This window comes from Sarcophilus harrisii, chromosome 1, assembly GCF_902635505.1.
Source record: "Sarcophilus harrisii chromosome 1, mSarHar1.11, whole genome shotgun sequence".
Taxonomy (NCBI): Eukaryota; Metazoa; Chordata; class Mammalia; order Dasyuromorphia; family Dasyuridae; genus Sarcophilus; species Sarcophilus harrisii.
Genome location: NC_045426.1, coordinates 490,471,647 through 490,483,755, shown reverse-complemented (window position 1 = coordinate 490,483,755; position 12,109 = coordinate 490,471,647).

Genomic DNA, 12,109 nt, shown 5'->3' with positions numbered 1-12,109 from the left:
AGAAGCAGGAAATAAAGCAGAGAAAGGAGAAAAGAGGGTGGGGGCAGGAGAGGTGCAATTATGAAAAACAGAGGTGGAAGAAATGAATTCTGGTATGTTCTATTCTTAGAGATGTTCACTTCAATTCTTCTTACCAGTGAACAATAATGAGATTGTATAGGATGCAATACATAGAGAGAATAGTGAAAGATATATCTTATGTATGTTATGTATAATCACTTTTTCTGAATTTATAGGTGAGGAGAGTGTTGACTATTTTTTGCCATTATTAAGTTGTTGAAAATGCTGGAAAGAATATCAGGAATTTGGAAAAAGAGGAAGTTATCACTTAATCATATCTCCAATAGAATAATTTAGGTAGCACAATAAGAGAGAGAGAGAGAGAGAGAGAGAGAGAGAGAGAGAGAGAGAGAGAGAGAGAGAAGGAGGGAGGGAGAGAGAGGGGGAGAGAGATGAATCTGTTTCTTTGCCAAGGAGGATGAGTTTCAGACTGGGCAAGATTAGAAATTTAAAAAAAAAATTAAAAAGGGAATTAGGATCTAAGATAGATGAAGGAATGAAGAGAGTAGTTAGTTGTTCTCAATTTCCTTAAATCACCTGATTTGGATAAATAGGATACAAAAAAAAAAAAAAAAACCCCAACAAAAAAACCAAACCCAAAATCAAAACAAAACAACTGGTGGATGTGATTGCTCACCTGGAGTCAGCAATCTGACAAACTGGAGAGAAGGAGAGGTGTCAGGAAAATGTCTCTGGAAAAAGCATCTGACATGCTTTTGCTAAAAGCAAAAATATGAGTTCTCATCTGATAAGCTTGACTTATCAGGAAATGAATGTATTTTTAAACTATTGGTTTAAGAAAAGTCAGAAAGAGAAGACTCACTAAGAACCAGAATAGATTTATTCAAAACAGGTCATGTCATATTAACTGCAGGGTTTTTGTTTTGTTTTGTTTTTGGCAGTATTACTAGACTGATGGGCAGTTAGATGGCCCAGTGGATAGAGTGCAAAGCCTGGAGTCAGAAAGACTCATCTTCCTGAGTTCAAATGTGACCTCAGACATTGTGACTCTGGGCAAGTCACTTAACCCAATGTGCCTTGGTTTCCTCATCTGTAAAATGAGCTGCAGAAGGAAATGGCAAACCAGAAAACTCCATTTGGGGGTCATGAAAAGTTGGCACAAGTGAAATGGCTGAACAACAACTAAATTGCTAGATCAGAGCAAAGCTGTATCATAACACATGAATTTCAGTGAGAAATGATGACAAATTGTGACAAATTTAGGAGCAAGTAGGTGTAATAGTGCCAGATTCAAGTCAGAAAGACTTGAGTTCAAATCTTGCCTTAGACATTGAACTACCTTTGTGACCTTAGCAAGGGGTCATGTTGGAGGAAATGGCCAAGGCACCTATCTTTGGCCCTGTGCTATTCAGGATTTTTATCACTAGTATGGAGGAGAAGGTTTATGTAATGCGACCCCTTTGTCTTTCCCTTGCCTTTTCCTTTAGTTTTCAGGCCTACCTAAATCCTAGCCTTCTGCTGGAAGCCTTTCTTAGTCCCCCTTTATGTTAGTGCTTTCCCTATAAGATTACCTCCAATTTATCCTGTGCATACCTGGTTGTTGGTATCTTGTCTCCATATTATGTTGTGAGCTCCTTGAGGGAAGCCTTTCTTTATATCCCCAGTGCTTAGTATAATACCTAACATACTTAATACATGCTTTGATATACTTACCAAATTTAAGGATGACATGAAGTTGAGAGGATTACTTGGGCTAAAGGGGTGAATGTCACAAGTCAAGAAAAGGGGATCTATAACTAAAAGCAATTTGAAAGAAGTCTGGAAATTTTAGTAGACAATAGGGTCAATAGCCTTTAACAGTGTGACATGGCAACCAAAAAGAGCACTTCTTAGGCTGGATTAATAAGGTCTAGATAATTGAGCCATCATTCTGATCTATCAAGTAGAATAATATTTGGAAAGTGCTTAGCAGAGTACTTAGCACAGGGACTAGGTGCTTAACAAATGTTCCCTTCCCCCTTCCCTGCTCTGTCCAAGACAGGCTCCATCTAATGCATATTGTGTTCCATTCTTGGTGTCTCAAATGTTTACAAATCAGGTAGTGAAGGAGAGGACTGGAAACCTTTGCATGAGAATTGGATATTTAATATTGCAGAAGAGAAGATTTAGGAAGCTCATGATGGTTTTTTCAGATTATATAAAAAGACTTTCATATGGAAGAGACTTTTAATTGATCCCAAGTAGAAGGTAGGTAACTGGGATGCTGGAGAAAATGCTGGACCTGAAGTCAGGAAGATTGGTTCAAATGCAGCCTCAAATTATCACCAACTGTCTGACTTTGAATAAGTCACTTAAACTCTGACTGACTCAGTTTTTTCACCTGTAAAATTGGGATAATAATAGTAGATCTCTCCCAGGGCTATGAGAATCAAATAGGATGATTTGAAAAAAAAATCTGATTTTTTTTACAGTACCTTCCTTGTTACTCCTTGGTCATAGCTTGAGAAAAACATGATCAAACTAGAAAAGAATATTGGTTTGGCATTAAAAATTAGCATTCTCCAAGTTAGAGAGCAAGGTTAGAAATGTGGTAGTTGAAGTCTATAAATTGTGAAAGATGAATGTTAAGAGGCAAATCAATTCTCCAAGAGCCTCCATAGCTGTGGGTCATAGCATCTGAAGGGGTTGCAGGGCAGCCTTTGCTGACACAGGTGTTGCTGCACAGGAATGAGATAAATTGGAGGCAAAGGGAAGAGGAGAGAGGTCAGACAAAGCAACGGCCTCTTAGAGAGGTCAGAGAGCAGCAATTGCCTCTCAGTCTCCTTGTATCATCCTCTCACAAGAGAAGATCCATTCTGGGTTGGGGCTCCAGCAGCCACTGTCAGGTGGCTCCCGTGTATTCCAACAGATAAACATGAATTTCTTTTCCAGAATTGTCAGAAGAGTAGATTCTTTTATAGCTGGAATGGAGTGATTACAAGCAAGTATCCTTTAGCACAACACAGGTAAGCTTAAGGAATTTGTTACTACCAGCAAGTAGTCCCACTCACACATGTAACTGGGGATTAAGAATAGTCTAGGTGAATTCGTGGAAGATAAGCCTGTTGTGTCGTTAAAAAAAATTGGAGGACCTTTTTCAATATTGAGGGACCATCATTGAGAAGAGCTGGGAAATGGGGCTGACCTGATGAGTCAATTCTTATATTCTATTAACAATAAACTGTAGAGTACTCCTAAAAATAAAACAAAACAAAAAACACTCATCACAGTGTGGGGCACATGGCAAACACTTAGTTTTAGAGATCTTCAAGAAGAGGCACTATTTCTGTGAATGTGGGCAAGCCTCAATCTCTCTGGATCTCAGTTTTCTCATCAGTAAAATTAAGGGGTTGGACTAGAAGGTCTCTGAGGTCCCTTTCAACTCTAGGTTGAACCTATACTTTAGAGACTTCCATCTGGATAACTGGCTTTGAACAATTTGCAAGGAATTTTCATTTGTGAACATGTTTGTCAAGTAGCAGTACATATTCATTATGGAGTCATATTATACTTCGTATTCTTTCATGTTGTGCCAAGGGGGATTCAATCAAAATTTTATAGTTTTCAAAGGCTTATTTATTTAAAACCAGCCTGGGATTTTATATAGAATGTTTTTCTTAGAAATAGCTTAGTTTGATTTCAGTGACTTTGTTATAAACCAATATTTATAGATTTGAGTTACCAAAAACCACTTAAGTTAAACACGTCATTCGTCGGTTTATCACATTTAAGAGGCTAATGGAGAACATGAGTAAATAAATGCTGAGGCCTTGTATTGTACCCACTCCCTCTGTCTTCTCAGCTCATACTTCACTGAAAGAATTGAGACTATTTACCTAGCATTTCCTTTCCTCTCACATCCCTCAGATATTTCCCCCCTGTATCTCCTCCTTCACTCATTTCTCATGAAGAGGTGACCATTCTTGCCAAGGGAAACCTCTTTACATTCACCCTTGATTCTATCCCCTTCAATCGTCTGTAGATTTCTCCACCGAGGTTGCTTCTTTATGCTCCCCAATATACTAGACCAGGAGAAATCTGTTTGCTTCCTGATTCTCATGCCCATCCAAACTCTCCTTCTGCTGTTATCATTCTATATACTCTCCTCCTTTGAAATTCCTCCATTTGTCTCTAGCACCTTGACTTTGCTACATACAATCTGCTGGGATACAGATTACCTTCCCTTCTTTCTAAAAGGGTTTCTAAAATCAGGGTTGACTCTGATTCCATATGTACTTGTGGGAGAGTATACCTTAGGTTTATGGAGGAGATATTTTAAACTATTGTTCTTACAATGACATCTCAGTAAATGACTTTGCATTAAGCTACTTATTCCATTGATCTGTTATAAGTGTATGTGCTTGTGTGTGTTTTATGAACTATGAACTGATGAGCTATAGATTTATGAGCATGGAATCACAGAATGAACTTTGTGGTAGTCTGCTATGGGACCCACTCTGTGACTGGAAGATGTAGGTCTTCTCAGAATAGGATATTACAATGAATACATATTTGTTGAGTTAAGATGGCTATAAATCCAAAAAGATTGCTAATTATTTTCAATAACTAAATCCAATGATCTTTTTTCAGTCTTCATTATCCTTGGTTTCTTTTTGCTCTTTACATTGCTGATTACTATTTCTGCCTTTTAGATACTTTTCCTTATTTAAAATTAACTAATTTTTTGATGGTTTTTTATTTTTCCAAGTACATGCAAAGACAGTTTTCAACAATCACCTTTGCAAAATCTTCTGTTCTAAATTTTTCTCTCTTCTGCCCCCTTTCCCCTCCCCAAGACAGTAAGCAATATGATATAAGTTAAATGTGTGCAGTTATTCTAAATAAATTTCCATATTTGTCATGCTATAAAAAATCAGACCAAAAGGGAAAAAACACAAGAAAAAAGTCAGCAAACAAACAACAAAAAGGGGAAAATATTAAATTTTCATTCACATTCAGTCTTCATAGTTTTCTCTGAATGTGGATGGCATTTTCTGTCATAAGTCTGTTGAAATTGCCTTGAATCCCTTCATTGTTGAAAAGAACCAAATCTATCATATTTAATCATCACATAATCTAGTTATTATGTACAATGTTTTTTTGGTTCTGCTCACTTTTTTCATCAGTTCAGGTAAGTCTTTCTAGGCTTTTCTGAAATCAGCCGGTTCATCATTTATTATATAACACTTAATATTACATTACATTCATATACCATAATTTTTTTTGACCATTCCCCAAATGAGCTAAATACTGTTTCTTTCTTGACTTCTGTGACCCTTCTCTCTCCTGGTTCTCTTTCTAACCATCTGACCACTCCTTTAATTTTCTTTTATGGATTCATCATCCATTTCCTATCATTTCTGGATGTGTCTGTCAAGGTGCTGTTCTAATCTCTCTAATAGTTCTCTACGTTCTCTTACATCATAACAATCTTTATGGAATTGACTCCAAAATCCAGCTGTTACTTCATTCATGAACTCTAGTCCTACATTATTGATTATGTGTCAATTATCTTCCCTTGGATACAGCACTGCTATTTTCAAACTCAGCAGTCTTGTGTAAAATAGAAACCATCATTCTCCCCCTTCACACCTCATCCAATTGACTCTTCCATGTTTCTGTTTCTTTCCTCTGTTTCTCTCAAGGCAACTAACATCTATCTAGTCTTCTAGATTTGTAGTTAGTCATTTTTAACTTTTACCTCTCCCTCACTTGACCATATCCAATCATTTATCAAGTCTAGTTAATTGGACTTTTGAATTTCCTTAGCTGAAAAATGAGGATAATAGTATCTGCCTCATAGGATGGTTGTGAGGATCAAGTCAGATAATATCTACAAAATGCTTTATAGCTCTTAAAGCACTATATCAATATTAGCCATTATGCTATTAATAAAATTATTATTGTTGACCTTCCATGCTCACAATTTTCTCCATTCTTGGAATTATTTCCTGAATTTAGATTTTTCACTTCTTACCTGGATCTACCTCCTTTTTCTGAGGACTCGGAAGTGAAATTTTATCAAAAGGTCCCAAGGAAACTATGTCCCCAGGGATCCTAGCCAGCATCATAGCAGACAACTTTGCTGGAGCTCTTGGCCATCTTTCTCTCTTTTCCTACCTTAGGGTAAAAATCTTAGAGATTGTTGCTTTGAAGCTTTGAAACCTTGGAGTTGGACTAGAATGTGAATGGCTCTTAAAGTATCTTTTTTTTTTTCATTGTTATGAGGCTGCTAGGAAGGAATAATTCAATGTTAAATCAGACAGAAAAAACAATTTGTAATCATAGAGCTAGAGCTAGTAGTCTATTGCAGCTGAATCTTAAGTGAGTATTAGGAACTGAAAAAAAGGAAAGATAATTGATAAAGTATAACTCTGGGCTTAATAGGGATTTAGTAACAGTGAAACAAGGTGTAAGGTTAAGTAAAAGTACAGGTAAGTGGAGGTCTTTATACAAAGGCTGAATAACCACTTGGGCATTTAATAGAAGGGATTCTTGTTAAGGCACAGGTTAGACAAGACAGTCTCTGAGGTCTTTTCCAGCTCAAATTCAGTGAACTTCAAAAACAGCTAGAAACTCTGATAATCTGAGGGATCAAAAACCCCAAAGATACTGATATATTTTATGAGGTACGAACCTCATGTTGCATTTCATAGTTGATAGAGGTTAAGGAAGTTGGGGCCCCAAGTTTATCATATAGACAGAGACAGCAAAACTTGAGTTTGCAGAATTCTCCTGACTTCAATTAGTTACAGTATGAACATTCTAAAACTTTAGAAATGGATAGAAAAAGGAAATAGCATTTAGAGACTTTCCTTTGAATCTAGATGCTCTTCACTGATTTTATATTTTACAGATCTTTCTTCTCCCTTCCCCTACTTCCCCCTCTATGCAAATGCCAGGCAAATAGTTCTTGCATTGCTAGGGAACTGGAGATATTTATTTAGCAATTAACAGGATAGCAATACATTTCTAAATGCTCTAAAGAACTTTTTCTTTTAACTGGACTGTATTTTGCAAACTGGGGACTTCTGAATCTAGCTTGCGCTTTACTGTTTTTACATTTTCCTCATATAGACCTCTCCCATTTCCTCTCATTGAGAAGGCAAGAAAAGTAAAACTCATGGCAAATATGTACAGACATACAAAACAGACTTCTCATTAACTTCATTCCAAGATGAATTTAAACTATTAAGCAACTCAATCTTATAAATTTAACAACATGAAACTTGTGTTTTATGAGGAAATCTGTTTCTTCTTGAATGGAAATTATTATTATTATTATTATTGGCTGTCAAATTGGAATTTTTAATTTTAAAAATAGTCTGAAATATATTTTGGAATCAAAGATAATTCTTCTTGTCTGTTTTGATATGTGATATAACACTTAAAATCTGAAGAAACAGAGGGAAATTGTTTTTTAATGTTCTAATAAATGTTTAAAAAATGGTTAAAGCTATAATCTTGTCCTTGACCAGGGAAAATCTCTAAAGAAGTGATGTCAAATTCAAATAATCCTTATGGTCATGTGTTGACTTTGAAAACCACAAATTAATATTGTTTATGTTTTATTGTCTTTTTATTATTTTTAAAAATTTCCCAATTACATTTTGATCTGGGGAGTTTTGTGCACAGACATGTCTGATTTAGAGAATACCAGTATAAAGGGTATAAAGCTGTGACTTGAGTTACTGTGTATAAGCTTGAAAGAAATGGAGATAGTTTGCTATTTGTAAATGCTGTACAGTCAGAGAACCATGTTCAAAAGCACGAAACAGCTAAAACCAGCAGACAGAACTGATGAACTCTTCTAAAAATGACCAATTTCTGGTTTTCTAACTAGAAATACATTCATGCTGTAACTCATTGTTGAAAAGACCAGAAGCAACCTGAGAGACAAAAGAGTATATTTTTAGGGAATAGAAAAAAAGAAAAAATAAATCCATTTGTGACAGCTGGTGAGTCATATTCCGGAGCAATATACTGAAACAAGAGGCAAAGGAATGATTTTTACTTAGGAGTGTATTAAGCATTATTCATAGGATATCTAGTTGGGGGAAAAAAGTAGTTTCTATAGGTCAGAGTTTTCCAAACTGGGGTGCAACCTATTAAGGAGGCATAAAACCCTTTAGCAACTAACAATATAAAATAACTGGACATTTTTTGCTTTTTTTGTGATAAAAACAAAATTGAAATCAAAGTCAATGATTATGGATCCATTCTGACTGACAGTGAATGCAGTATAGTGATTATTTAATGTGCTATAAGCAAACCAGATCAAATTACAATGGGTGTCTGTCAAATCTTTTTTTTTTTTTTTTTTTTTTTTTATTTGAAGGAGCAAAATACCTTTATTTATTTATTTATTTATTTATTTTTCTGATGTATTCTATTTTTTTTTTAAATTTAATAGCCTTTTATTTACAGGATATATACATGGGTAACTTTACAGCATTAACAATTGCCAAACCTCTTGTTCCAATTTTTCACCTCTTACCCCCCCCCCCCCTCCCCTAAATGGCAGGATGACCAGTAGATGTTAAATATATTAAAATATAACTTAGATACACAATAAGTATACATGACCAAAACATTATTTTGCTGTACAAAAAATCAGACTCTGAATTATTGTACAATTAGCTTGTGAAGGAAATCAAAAATGCAGGTGTGCATAAATATAGGGATTAGAATTCAATGTAATGGTTTTAGTCATCTCCCAGAGTTCTTTTTCTGGGTATAGCTAGTTCAGTTCATTACTGCTCCATTAGAAATGATTTGTTTGATCTCGTTGCTGAGGATGGCCTGATCCATCAGAACTGGTCATCATCTAGTACTGTTGTAGAAGTATATAATGATCTCCTGGTCCTGCTCATTTCACTCAGCATCAGTTCGTGTAAGTCTCTCCAGGCCTTTCTGAAATCATCCTGTTGGTCATTTCTTACAGAACAGTAATATTCCATAATTTTCATATACCACAATTTATTCAGCCATTCTCCAACTGATGGACATCCATTCAGTTTCCAGTTTCTAGCCACTACAAAAAGGGCTGCCACAAACATTCGTGCACATACAGGTCCCTTTCCCTTCTTTATAATCTCTTTGGGATATAAGACCAGTAGTAACACTGCTGGATCAAAGGGTATGCACAGTTTGATAACTTTTTGAGCATAGTTCCAAACTACTCTCCAAAATGGTTGGATTCGTTCACAACTCCACCAACAATGCATCAATGTCCCAGTTTTCCCACATCCCCTCCAACAATCATCATTATTTTTCCTGTCATCTTAGCCAATCTGACAGGTGTGTAGTGGTATCTTAGAGTTGTCTTAATTTGCATTTCTCTGATTAATAATGACTTGGAGCATCTTTTCATATGACTAGAAATAGTTTCAATTTCTTCATCTGAGAATTGTCTGTTCATATCCTTTGACCATTTTCAATTGGAGAATGGCTTGATTTTTATAAATTAGAGTTAATTCTCTATATATTTTGGAAATGAGGCCTTTATCAGAACCTTTGACTGTAAAAATATTTTCCCAGTTTATTGCTTCCCTTCTAATCTTGTCTGGATTAGTTTTGTTTGTACAAAAACTTTTCAGTTTGGTATAATCGAAATTTTCTATTTTGTGATCAGTAATGATCTCTAGTTCTGCTTTGGTCATAAAGACCTTCCCCTTCCACAGGTCTGAGAGGTAAACTATCCTATGTTCCTCTAATTTATTAATAATTTCATTCTTTATGCCTAGGTCATGAACCCATTTTGACCTTATCTTGGTGTACGGCGTTAAGTATGGATCAATGCCTAGTTTCTGCCATATTAGTTTCCAATTTTCTCAGCAATTTTTATCAAACAGTAAGTTCTTATCCCAAAAGCTGGGATCTTTGGGTTTGTCAAAGACTAGGTTGCTATATTTGTTGACTGTTTTATCCCTTGAACCCAATCTATTCCACTGATCAACTAATCTATTCCTTAGCCAATACCAAATAGTTTTGGTAACTGCTGCTCTATAATATAATTTTAGATCTGGTACAGCTAAGCCACCATCATTTGATTTTTTTTTCATTAATTCCCTTGAAATTCTTGACCTTTTGTTTTTCCATATGAACTTTGTTGTTATTTTTTCTAGGTCATTAAAATAGTTTTTTGGGAGTCTGATTGGTATAGCGCTAAGTCTGTCAAATCTTGACAAGGGAATGATATACTACTGCCATTGCCAGGAGGCATCAGTTGATGACTCATATGAGTTATGCAATTGTACTGCTTATTGTATTTGAAATTTGCATGTAAAATATATAAACTTGAAGTCTGGCAATTTATATATTTAAAATAAAAGTACTATACCATTTCTCAATGCCATTCATTTTGATAAGCACAAAACATAATAAACTAGATTCCTTCCTTTCCTCCACCTATCACTTAAAAAAAGTTGAAAAAAAAACCTTTGAGAATAGTTTTTTTTTTTTTTTTTTAACATTGGACATTTTAAACAATGGCACTTAAACATAATAGTCTTATATTTTGGTTACCTTTTAAAAAAATAAAATTGTATGCCTTTGTGGATAAACATTTGACTGAAATGAAGAAAAAAAATCCATTACAGAAGCTGAAACTAGCACAAGCAAAATCAATAGGACATTTTAGCAGAAATTCAAAGTAAAAAAGTCTAAATATGGAAAGTCTTTGGGATTTAAAAGTATTGTTAATGATGGGGAGGACAGACCATTTTGCTTTGTATGAATGCATTAGTAACAGAGAGCATGGCACATAAATTGAAATTACATTTTGAAAAATATTAAATATGTGGTCAATCTAAAAGAAAATTTCCAGAAAAGTTAAATTATTTTACTTTTTCCAAGAAATTATGTAGCATCAAAAGAATTGCTAGTACATATGTTTGCTTACAAAAATGCTAAATATAAAAGCTCCATTTAAGAGAACAAATCGTACTACTTGCAGTTATTGATTTAATCAAATATATGAATATTTGTAAGGAAAAAGTAGGTCAGGAGAACATATAATGGGAGGGGAGAATTTCTTATATATCTGAAGACCTCTACAATTAAATACTTCAGAAACTAAAATCTCCTTATATTTTGTACAAAGTAACAGATGCAGTCAAAGATGCTTATTTGATTATACATCTGCGTCCATTTAAACTAATGTTAGGAAGATTGGTTACTTTGTAAATATGTTGCTAATAATTCCACATCTAGAAAAAGTTTCAAGATAGTTGATTGTTTTAAATAAAAATGATATAATATTGGAAAATTGTGTATCTCAGTCTATAACAGAACAAATTGTGCATATATCACCAGAAATTTATTAATTTGGACACATTGTATGCTTCAGTTAAACATTTGTATTAAGAAATATGTGAATATTTGCATGCCTGCTTTCAAGTAATTCTAAAAGTAATCAAGTTTACAAGTAATAGTCCAGTTAAAGGAAAGCTCTTTGTAAAACTGCGTAATGATATAAGGGAAGAGCATAGATAATTTCTAATTAATTTTGTAATGTATCGACTTTCTTGAACCAAGGTACTTTTGACGAGTAATTGAGCTAAAAAAAAAAAAGAAATTGCCTGTTGGAGGGATTTCAGAGGTGGACATATTGATATATTATTGATAAAATTATGAAAATTGGTCCAACTATTTGGGAAAGAAATTTGAAATTATACTCTAAACAAGTTACATATCCTTTCAGTCAGATGTCAATTCTTTTTCTTTTTAAAACATTTAAAAATTTATTTTGTTAAACATTTCCCAATTATATTGTTCACATGTCCAATACTTTTACACATAATTCAATATTTTCATGTTTGCAAGAAAAATCAGACCAAAAGCAAAAAAAAAAAAAAAACCACACAAAAAAGAAAAAGTAAACAAACAATACAAAAGGTGAAGGTACTATGCTTTGATCCACGGTCAGTCTCCATAGATCTCTATCTAAATGGCAATTTTCCCAGAAATGACATTTTTGGACCCCAAGGAGGGAAAAGACAAAAAAAGCATTGGATACATGAAAATATCCATAGCAGAACTTTTTGAG